The sequence below is a fragment of the Myotis lucifugus genome, unplaced genomic scaffold, assembly GCF_000147115.1.
Source record: "Myotis lucifugus unplaced genomic scaffold, Myoluc2.0 scaffold_148, whole genome shotgun sequence".
Classification (NCBI taxonomy): domain Eukaryota; kingdom Metazoa; phylum Chordata; class Mammalia; order Chiroptera; family Vespertilionidae; genus Myotis; species Myotis lucifugus.
This window is the reverse complement of record NW_005871196.1, coordinates 396,772-409,115: the sequence shown is the minus strand read 5'-3', so window position 1 is coordinate 409,115 and position 12,344 is coordinate 396,772.

The following is a 12,344-nucleotide window of genomic DNA, read 5'->3' as shown; positions in this document are numbered from 1 at the left end:
TTTTTTTTTTCCCCCAAACCCAACCTGCGGGGAGAGGAGAGTTAGTGATAGGTTTTAAACCCCTCCTCTTTCGCGCCGCCCCCCTGCACTTCCTTGTAGGGTGACATTTTTTGTGTGGTAATCCCCCGAACCTCAAGCACTTCGGGAAGACTTTGAGGTCAGCAGAAAACTTTATCACCATGGTTTCCTAGAGATTCTCATACTCCTGAGAATAGTAAAGGCCATAACAATTAGATCACATTTAATAGAATGCATACATTAGAAACTGCATAGTGAGAACAAAAAAATGACGGCTGATATTTACATCCTAATAATGGTAAGGTTCCCATCTCCTCCCGCTTGATGAGCCTCTTTCTTATCCACTGATTTTTCAATCTCTGACAATTGTTGCAGTAGAAAAAAAAAGAAAAGAGACAAATTAACCACTTCTCAAGTTTCACACTTGGTATTATTATTATTATTATTATTATTATTATTATCACTAGAGGCCCAGTGCACGAATTCATGCACGGGTGGGGTTCCTAGGCCTAGCCGGCGATCAAGGCCAATCAGGGCTGGGCTGATCAGGGCCTGCCGGCCGGGGGGGAAGGATTGGGTGCCGGAGGTTGGCCACTGGCCCCAAGGAGGGAGCCGGCCCTCAGCCCCCCTGGGAAAGAGTCCACATCTGCCACCACCCATCCCCGGTTCCCCATCCCAGCCTGGGTCCCAAAATGCCCAGTGGGGTCAGGAAAGGAGGTGACTGTCGCCAGGCTGGGTGTGGGTTGTTGGCTGTGGGAGCGCACTGACCACCAGGGGGCGGCTCCTGCACTGAGTGTCTGCCCCCTGGTGGTCAGTGCACGACATAGTGACTGGTTGACCAGTCGTTTCAGTTGTTCCAGTTGTTCGGTCATAATGGTCACTTAGGATTTTATATATATAAATGTCACATAAGTATTAATATCAGCTTTGGGATTTATTAACTCAATACAGTGGGGCCTTGACTTATGAGTTTAATTCATTCTGTGATGGAGCTCGTAAATCAAATTACTCATATGTCAAATCATTAAAGTGAATGAGTGAGACATGTGATGCTGGGCTGATGTTGTGGCGTTCACTGTGACGTTCACTGCACCAACTAGCGGTGGGGTATCTGAAGCTGGCTCGTAACCCGAATTTTAGCTCACAACTCAAAGCAAAAAATCAGCCAAGAGACAGCTCGTATCTCGAAAAACTCGTTAGTCGGGACACTCGTAAATCAAGGCACCACTGTAGTTCAGAAACATTACTAGGGACATAGTTTCTTCCCATTGCTGACATTGCATCCTTGATCTTTTAATGTTATGCTTGTTCCTCATCATCACAAGATGGCTGCTGTAGCTCCATGCATTACAGGAGTTAGAAAAATATTGAGATAGAAGAAAAAATAATATTTACCAATGAGAAAAATTAGTCAACAGACTCCCCTTCATGTCTCATTAGCCAAAATGACATTAAATGTCAATGCTTAAATTATTCACTGTCAAGGCCAATTGAATTACCTATAATTAGTTAAAAATAATCAGGACCCATCCTCTCATTGATGAAACAAATCCAAGCTTGCAATGCTGCCTACAGTGAGAATAAGAACAACTAATAATGCCTGTGCATTTGATGGAGGCAGGATAAAATTTAGAACATAGCAAGACAAGATGGAAATCCAAGAGGCCAGAAATCACAGAAAATGAATATAACTTGAAGTTGGGGGTAAGAGCTAAGGTGGCAACTCATGGAATAATTAAAGCCAGCAGCTGCAGCAGATTTTTCTGTGTTATAAGAAACACATATATGGCATAACCTGAGAGTAGATACTATTGGCTACTTCTTGGTGTGGAAATGTGACTATGTTTAAAACAAGTTAGCAACCTGTGCCATTCTGCACCATCACACCTCCCTCCCCCTCAAAAAAGGACTCAAACTAGATTTGCCATATGCCACCACTTCTAAGAATATGAAGCTACTTAAGTGCCAATTTTCCTTATTATGAGATGAGCTTACATTGAAAATGGTGCCAAACAGCACTTTCAAAATAAAATCAATGTTCACTGGGATGATCACCAACTGCCACAGAGGCCCCCAACCCCAAATCAGACCTTTAACTTGGAATAAAAAAGAACAAGAAAGAAAATAGAAATGGAAAAAACATTAAGACAATCAGAAATACATTTGTGAACATATCAATAATAGTTTTATCAGCATAGGCACTGTGGGCATCCAGTGTAGGTTTTAAAAAAGGAATTGTTGCCCGGGCCAGTGTGGCTCAGTTGGTTGGAGTAACCTAGAGGTAACACCAAAAGGTGGCGGGTTCAATTCCTTGCCAGGGTACATACCTAGGTTGTGGGTTCAACCCCCTGTCAGGACATGTGTGGGAGGCAACCAATGCATCTCTCCCTCTCTCTCTCTCCCTCCCTCCCTCCCTCCCTTCCTCTTCCTTTCTCTAAAAATCAATAAAACAATTTTAAAAATTTAATTGTTAAATGAACAGAGGTTGCTTGATAGGCTGTTTGTGATGGTTGAAAGAACTTTAGCTTTAAAATCAAACAAATTTGCCCTAACCGATTTGGCTCAGTGGATAGAGCGTCGGCCTGCGGACTAAAGGGTCCCAGGTTCGATTCCGGTCAAGGGCATGTACCTTGGTTTCGGGTGTTTCTCTCTCATCGATGTTTCTGACTCTCTATCCCTCTCCCTTCCTCTCTGTAAATAAATTCAATAAATATATTTTTTTAAAAATCAGACAAATTTAAGCTTAATTTCTGGCTTTACTAATCATCAACTTTGGACACATGACTTAATCTTTGTGATAATTAGCATACTGGGGTAGCATGAGGGCAATAGTGCAGCATTCTGGGATGGCTGGAAACAATGTGGAGACAGTAATGGAAGTGGAAGTGTAGCTGGTGATAGCAGTGGTTTGTGGCAGTGCCTGTTTACTGCTAGGGGTGACAGTGGGAGTAAGTATTGGGGTGCCGTGTTTGCAATCATACAGAAAATTTGTTTAGGTATCATTGACTATATGGAAATAGTATACTATTGACTGAAAAATAGTCTCCATGTATCAATGAGAATTATCTTTTTGCTAAAATGTTCTCCTGAGAAGTGTCATAAGATAGTAAATGAAGACTGGAATACTTGCACAGTTGCTCAGGTGATTCCATTAAAGAGGTAACAGACCACTCCTACATCTGCTTTCAGACAACTATGGTGTGAGGTCGCTGAGTGGGTTATTGAAATGTTCATTATGGCTTAAGAAGCAGCATGAGTTGTGACATGAGAGATGAATTCGAGATATATTTTTAAAAAGAGGTAAAGCATCAAACAGACTGTCAAACTACAGCGGGAAGGCCAGGGAGGATTGGGGGAGGGGGGGTAAGAGATCAACCGAAGGACTTGTATGCATACATATAAGCATAACCAATGGACACAAGACACTGGGGTGGGGTGGGGGGGTAGGGGAGGCCGGAAGAAGGTCAAGGGGGAGAAAAAAAAAGAGACATATGTAATACTCAATAAAACAAATTTTTTTTTAAAAAGGGGTAAATCTTACTAACATGCAGCATAGCAGAACTGAAAAGAAAATGAAACTAAGAAATATTTTTCTTCTTTTTCAAGCAAATTTTTCTCAAGACTAAAAGTAATAACCTCTCTTGGACTCATTTTGCTGTCGCCACTACTTATTAAATCTCTGCCTCCTAGCCTGTCCTCTTCACTTTAGTGATTCATTAACAAACAGATATTAGACATAAGGTTTGTGAAAGTAGAGCTGCTTCTGGGAAACTGTATAACAATTCACTGTTACCTAAAAGAGGGGATGGAATAGCATAAGAGTGGAAGGGACAAAGATATAGAAATGCAATTTGTAAAATAATGAGAGAGTTTTCTGCAAAAAGATATTGCACTTAATTTTACAAAATTATTATGCCAATCTCCCCAAATTTATATTCTACCATTTGCAGCTTGAATTCTTCATTACAGTCAAGCTTATTTTCACCTGACTACTACCAGATCCAAGAGTTGCCATCTTGTTCATTCCTGTTCAATTAATACTTTTTTTAAAAAAAAATTGTTCTTTTGAATTCATTCCTCTTGATGGAGCCTTCCTTGGCTACCTCAGTCCATACCAACCTCCCTCAGTTCATTTTGTACTTGATATCTGTTCTGATCACTAGATTTTTACCATGTATATCTCTTTGCCCTATTATAATTACACTAGAGGCCTGGTGCACGAAAACCATGCACTGGGGGGGCGTGTCCCTCATCCCGGCCTGTGCCTTCTCGCAGTCCGGGAGCCTTTGGGGGATGTCCGACTGATCCTTAGCGCTGCTGCAGAGGCGGGAGAGGCTCCCTCCACTGCCACTGCACTCGCCAGCCGTGAGCCCCACTTCTGGCTGAGTGGCACTCCCGCTGTGGGAGTGCACTGACCACCAGGGGGCAGCTTCTGCATTGAGCGTCTGCCCCCTGGTAGTCAGTGCACATCATAGCAATTGGTAGTTCTGCTGCTCGGTCAATTTGCATATTAGCCTTTTATTATATAGGATTCCATTTAAATATGTGCCATATTCTTAAGTAAGTGCCTTGAAAATTGAGTCTGTGTCTTAGTATTCCTGGTGTCCATCACAGAATGTATTTCCAAATGGTATAGTGGAAATGACCTGACCTAAATAATAAATCTTGTTTTAAATTTTGTACAAGTCAAAAGCCAGAATAAAGGAAATGGCACATAAAATGGTAGGTTGTGATATTAAAGATTAATATTGTAAACCATATAACATCACAAAAAATGAAACAAGAGATATCACTAAAAAGTATATAATGGAAATAAAAATAAATCATATAAAATATTAAATTAGTCCAAAAAAAAGGGAAGAAAGAAGAAAACTGCAATTGTTCATAGCAGTTTTGTTCATAATGGCCAAAAACTAAAAACCTGGATATCTTCTAAGTACATTCATACAATGAAATACTATTTCACCATTAAAAGGAAAAAAGCACTGATACACACAACATAATGAATCTCAAATGCATTTTGCTAAGTGAAAGAATAAGAGGTAAGCCAAAAGGTTGCATATGGCATGATTCCATTCATATACCATCTGGAAAAGCCAAACCTATAGGAATGGAGAGAGATCAATGACCACCAGGGGCTATTTTAGGCAGAGAAGTCAACTATAAAAGAGCAGAGTTGAGACTGTTCTGAATATCTTGATGAATATTTTATGCAGAATACCTGTCATCATTTTAACAAACTCATATTTCATGGAATCGTTTTTGGAAAATGCTGTTGTAATAAAAATACAATTGGCTATAGGAGTCCAAGATACTCAAGTGAGAATCTCTAGTTCTTGCATAAATGTGACCTTGAGTGATTGATTAAACATCTCTGAGTTTGAGTTTCCTCATCTGTGAAATAAGAGTTGTGTCAGGATTAACTGAACAGTGAATGTAAAATACTTTTCAAAAATATATTAACTACTTTCCTTTCTTTCCCTTGCTCATTCTGAAAGGTCACTCTTCATGTCAGCAAATCCTGAATTATCAGAAGTCCTCTTCTGCTTCCAGAAATCTAACTTGTTGTTTCCATGTGCTGTGCAAAGCCAGGCAATTACATGTGTTAGAATATATCTGATTCATTATTGCCTATGTTTTGATCAAAGATCTGAGAGTCTCCCCTGTGAGTAAATTATGCATTCTTTTCTGGGATTTAGGCTTTGTGAAAGACATCAATGGGTTTAGCAGTGAGGGACTTCTGCAGCAAGAAGCAGGGAAAATGAGCAGGAACTCAAAAATCTTGGATATTAAAATAACCCCTCAGAAGGCAGAATGACCTCCATTTGTTTATGCTCTCGAGCCCACGCTGCACAAGCTGCCACCAAGAGCTTTATTACACCACTGCCAGCAAGAGGATTTCCCCCACATATTTAGTTATGGTTTGGGAATTTGAAAATGAGGAAGAAAAGCTGAGGGCAATTTCCTGCAGTCTTCTCTTCTTCTGCCACACAGAGAGAAAGGGGCTAGGAGGCTACTGCAGGAGCCCAGGCGAGAGATTGTGAAGAACAGAATTCGAAGGGAGGGATTGAGCAAACATGACACAACTGAGAGGAAACAGGGGAAGAGCCTCAGTGCTGACACTTCCTTCATTCTTCTGAACTTACTTTGATTCTTCTCATTAAAGTTGAATCTAGTGTTTCAAGTGTAACTAGGAGGATGAGGGCACCTTAAACAGAAATGGAGAAGTTGGGAGAAAGTGCCAAATGATGACAGAAACTGAGGAGTTTAGTTCAGGAAGGGTAATTTTATGGTGTCAGTGGGCTGTCCATGTGGAGATCCCAGAGCACAGTTAGAAATAGAGATCTGGTGTTCTGATGAAGGCCTGGGCGTGAGAGATATGTTAGGGAGAAATTCTCTTAGAAATACTAGGTGGAGCCATGGACGTGGTAGAAACCATGAAAGTAGAGAAAACAAAGAGAGAGTCGGAACAACTCTAGGAAACAATAGGAAAAGAGCTTGCAAAGGATAGAGAGCAGAGGCCAGGTGGAAGCTAAGAGAGGGGAAGTTCTGAAAGGGCAGCATTAATCGATAGGATCAAATACTGTCCTGGGGCCAGGAACTGAGGCTTAGCCAAGCAACAGTGCACCTTTCTCTGATTCCATATCAAACCTAGAGACTGGAGAAGGTACTAAAACACGGCCACCCATGATGATCGTTCACGGTGTTATTCACTGTGATACAATAAGCAGAGGGTGCTGCTCTCCCCAGACTTGAGCCAGGGTCTCACACGGAAAACCAAGCTTAATCAACGGCTGAGGTTCCGATAGAAAGGAAAATCAGGCCAGGCAGAGAGAGGACACGAAATCTGAGCTTCTTCCTCTTTCTAAGAGAACTTCATACAGTATTTACCCTGAGAGTCTATTAACATCTCCCAGGTAGATGTGGAAAAAAGCATCAGGTATTAATTACTAGTTTGATTCAACAGATATTAATTACCCATCAAATGCAAGGATCTGTAAGGACTAAGAACCTAAAGCAGAAATTCTCAAAATCTAGCTGGCCTCAGAGTCACTTGGAAACTCCTGAAAACACAAATGCCTGGGCCCCACCCCCAGAAGTTCTGCTTCAGTAGGCCTGCGATGGGACCTGTGAGTGAGCATTCCTCACCAACCCCCAGGTGGCGCTGCTGCTGGTGTCAGTCCACAGACCATACTCGGACTGAATGGTTCATCATCAGAGAAGAATAAATGAGTTGGAGCTATTTAATTCAGAAAGAAAAGTAAAGTACCAAATTCTGCAATGTATCGTGACCATGAGATGAATCTTTTCAACACTCTTCCAATGAAAATCAGAATCAACCTTTTCCTTCAGAGACCACAGGCTTCCATGCTTCTCACCCTAAGAAGCAAGTCTGGAGCAAAATCCACTCATATCACTTAAAATCCACTCATATAGATGAAAATACATTTGTACCAATTATAGATTTAAAAATAATAAATATACCTAATTCTTCTTATCTAATACTTCTAGGATTTCCGTGGCAGCGGTGAAGATCTCTAATTTGTTGGTTAATTCTTTCTCTCACAATTCAATATAATCAGACCTTATTGATTGAGCCTATGCCTGGGTATTTGTACAAACCTTTTCTAACTCGCCTTGGATAGTGAATTTCTTGAGAGCAAGGATCTCCTTTATTTAGCTTTATATACCCAGTCCTGGGCACAGGACTTAGCCCACCCTTTAACTGAGGGAGGGAGGAATTAAAGATGAAAGGAGGGAAGGAGAGAGGAATAGATGGAGGAGGGAATCTGGTTTAAGTCCTCTATTCTCTACTCCAGTTAACACAACTGGCTAAGCAGCTTATCCTTGGCACTGTTCACTCTCTGACCATTAGGCCTTGCTGTTATGCAATTCTTCTCTGTCTCACTTGACTCTCCCCACCCTCCTTCCTCCAGTATGACTCCTCTGCTAGCTATGATCTCTCTCACAGCTCACCCCTTCTAAGTGAACTGTCATTTAACAATCCTAGTCAATACCAGCTCCATAATTTGAACTTTCTAGCATTCTCCCCATCATGCAGGCCCATATCTCAGTTATCTTTAAGTTCTCTATCTCCATCATGGCATATTCCCAGGCAGTCTCCAAGGCCTCTTAATGCTTTCCTCGTGTTATTTCTCATGTCTCTTCTTTCCCAGCCTCATTAGTACTATATTCATGACTAGACTGTTTAAACAACCTTATACTGGGCTTCCCCTTCCACTCTTTCCCTCCTCCAACTCATCCTACACACTTTTGCCATTTTAATCATATTTAAACACCACTTGCATGATCATAGTAACAATTACTCTTTATTGGGTGCTTAATATGTGTCCAGTGTAATGCTAGACATTTTATATGTATTATGTCATCTCGTTCTTACCCTACAAGATGGGTATTATTATCCCCATTTTAGAGATGAGGTAACTAAGACTTACTCATCTATAAAAACTTGCATAAAGCACTGTGTGTAAGTCCCTCCACAATGTAGCCTACATTGTTAATACTTTCTTTCACTTTTCTTCAAAACCTCTGTTCCAGTCAAACTGGATGCCTCAGATGTGCCTTTTTCCCACCTTTTTTTGTGGAGTGCATCTCTCAGACCCAACGCAGATCACCAACCACACAGATGCAGGGCCTATTGGAGAGCTTGCATGCCTGACTAGCAAGCCCAGTGCTACTGTGTAATGATTATTCTGCTTCCAAGAAAGCTATGAGCACATTGAACCCATGGAATGTGACCACTGTAGCCATTCAAGTCACTCAGGCTCGGGGAGTAACATTCTCCTATTTCCTGGTTACTGAAGCTTCTCAGTCCCTGGTCCAGATCATTCCTGGGTCTCCAGAGTATCAATACACTTGTCCCATCATCTGGGCTGAGTGGCTACCAAGGTCACAGTCATTTAAACAAGCACAGACTCAAACAGGAATAGCAATATATTTGATAGATTAGATGATGATAGATAGATAGATAGATAGATAAATAGATAGATAGATAGATAGATAGATAATAGATAGATAATAGATGACAGATAGACAGAAAGAATACAGAGATATGACCATAGCAGATAGATGATAGCGAGGTAAGTAAATAGATAGATAGATAATAGATGACAGATAGACAGATAGACAGAAAGAAGATAGATAGATAGATAGATAGATAGATGATAGAGAGATAAGTAGATACATGGAGAGACAGAGTTGGATGGAGAGATAGATAGATAGATAGATAGATAGATAGATAGATAGATAGATGATAGATAGATAGATATATAGATAGATAGATAGATAGATAGATAGATAGATAGATAATAGATGACAGATAGACAGATAGACAGAAAGAATATAGAAATATGACCATAGCAGATAGATGATAGAGAGATAAGTAGATACATGGAGAGACAGAGTTGGATGGAGAGATAGATAGATAGATAGATAGATAGATAGATAGATAGATAGATGATAGATAGATAGACAGACAGATAGATATAGAGAGATAGATAAGTTTATCCAGGGTTCTTGAAAGAAACAGAACATTTATATATGTGTTATGTTACTGGAAAAGGGACTTAGCCTTGAGTGGGTCTGTCTAGGTTCTGTGTGGGTTCTTGACTTTGTTCAAGAAAAATTTCACAAGAGGAGTCCAGGTGACTATTAGGTAACATTTATTAAAACTGAGGACAGTAAAACAAGAAAGGGCTTAGCATAGAAGAAGCAACAGGAGAGCCTAGGCTGGGCTTCCCTAGCTCTCTGGGAAGTTAGAGAAAAGGGGGCCTTAGGAACAGGTTCAGGGGACTAGCCTGTGATGAGCTGCCACTGCCCATTGCTCCCTGGTTGCAAGTCTCATGGGGTCCCTTAGAGTTTGGGAGATGCATGCCTATGGGGAAAAGTGGGGGAAGAAGAGGGGAAAGGAATGGTGGGGGTTGGGTCCTTTGTCTAGAGCAGCAGTTCTCAACCTGTGGGTCGCCAACCTGTGGGTCGCCAACCTGTGGGTCGCAACCCCTTTGGGGGTCGAAAGACCCTTTCACCGGGGTCGCCTAAGACCATCAGAAAACACATATATAATTACACTAGAGGCCCGGTACACAAAAATTTGTGCACTTGGGGGGGAGGGGGGGTCCCTCAGCCCGGCCTGTGCCCTCTCGCAGTCTGGGACCCCTCAGGAGATAACAACCTGCTGGCTTAGGCCTGCTCCCGGGTGGCAGAGGGCAGGCCCAATCCCTAGGTGCAGCCCCTGGTCGGGCTCAGAGCAGGGCTGATTGGGGAGTTGGGGCGCCGCCCCTGTCATGCACAGAGCAGGGCGGATTGGGAGGTTGCGATGCCACCCTCAGTCACGCTCAAGGTGGGGCCGATTGGGGGGTTGGGGCACCGCCCCCTGTCACACTCAAGGCAGGGTTGATGGGGAGGTTGAGGCGCCACCCCCTGTCACGCACAGAGCAGGGCCAATCAGGGGGTTGGGGAGCTCCCCCCTGTCATGCACAGAGCAGGGCCCATCAGGGGGTTGGGGAGCTCCCCCCTGTCACGCACAGAGTAGTGCCGATAGGGGAGTTAGGGCACCACACCTTGTCACACACAGAGCAGGGCGGATTGGGGGTTGGGGCGCCGCCCTCTATCACTCACAAGCAGGGCCAATCAGGGGGTTGGGGCGCTGCCACTGTCACACTCAGGGCAAGGCCGATGGAGAGGTTATGGCTCTACCCCATCACACACAGAGCAGGGCCCGTTGGGGGGGGGGTTGGGGTGCCGCCCTCTATCACCCACAGAGCAAGGCCGATCAGGGGGTTGGGGCACCGCCACTGTCACACACACAGCCGCAGGGCGATCAGGAGGTTTGGGCGCTGCCCCCTGTCACGCTTATCCGGTGCCAGGAGGCCTCGAGGCTCCACTGATCCCGGTGCTGGGAGGCATATTACCCTTTTACTATATACGATAGAGGCCTGGGGGCTGGCTGGTTTGCCCTCAAGGGTGTCCCGGATCAGGGTGGGGGTCCCCACTGGGTGCCTGGGCCAGCCTGGATGAGGGGATAATGGCTGTTTGCAGCTGGTCACACACCCTTCAGGGTGGGGGGTCCCCACTGGGGTGCCTGGCCAGTCTGGGTGAGGGGCTGAGGGCTGCTTTCAGGCTGGCGGTTGTTGACTGAAGCTCCCAACCGTTCCTTTTTTTTTCTCTTTTTTTATTTTATTCTGGGCCAGCTTTAGCTCTGGCTCTAGCTCTGAGGCTTCCGCTGCTGAAAGCAGGTATCTGGTTTGTTTGCATTCTATAATCGAAACAATGCATAACTCCAGCTCTGAGATCCCGGCCGGCTGAAAGCTGGTTTCTGGGGTTTTGTTTAGCTTCTATATTTGTTAGAATGTTTCAAACTGCCAGCTCAGAGGCCGGCAAGGCAGGCGGGGAACGTTGGAGTCCGCCATCACTGAAGCAAGCAAGCCTCATGTTCGCTTCCAGCTGCCTGGCTGCCGGCCGCCATCTTGGCTGACAGTTAATTTGCATAAGGATATGCTGATTAGCCAATGGGAAGGGTAGCAGTTGTACGCTAATTACCATGTTTCTCTTTTATTAGTGTAGATATTGTTGTTGTGATTAATCACTATGCTTTAATTATGTTCAATTTGTAACAATGAGCATACATCCTGCATATCAGATATTTACATTACGATTCATAACAGTAGCAAAATTACAGTTATGAAGTAGCAATGAAAATAATTTTATGGTTGAGGGTCACCACAACATGAGGAACTGTATGATAGGGTCGTGGCATTAGGAAGGTTGAGAACCACTGGTCTAGAGGCTTTATCTCTTTGTGGAAGGAGGGAATCTTAGAGGGGTTCCTTCGGGGGAGGGTTTTAGTAGAATATTCCTCAGTTTTCTCAGCATGCTCCTCCGGGCCATGGTCTTCACTGATTGGTCAGTGTCAGGGGGTCACTAGCCATTGCAGCTGGTCCTGGTGTTGCCCACCTGGTTTTGGTGTTTTTCTGGGTCTGGAGCTGACATATAACAGAGGCCTAGATGTTATTTCTAGGGAGGTGACCTGTATCTGCTGTAAATCGCTGTCAGTTTGCTCAGCTCTCTGCCTCAGTTTCCCTATTCCACTCGCCCTGGCTTACTAGACTGTCTCATTTATATAAGTGTATTTAATGTGTATTTATGTAAATCTGTGTGTATCTGTATGATTTATTATGAGGCACAGGCTATACAATTATGGAAACTGAGAAGTCCTTGGATCTGCTGTCTGCAAGCTGGAGCCCCAGGAAAGTTGGTGGTGTAATTTAGTCTGAGTTTAAAAACCAGAAAGGGGGAGTCGGTGGTGT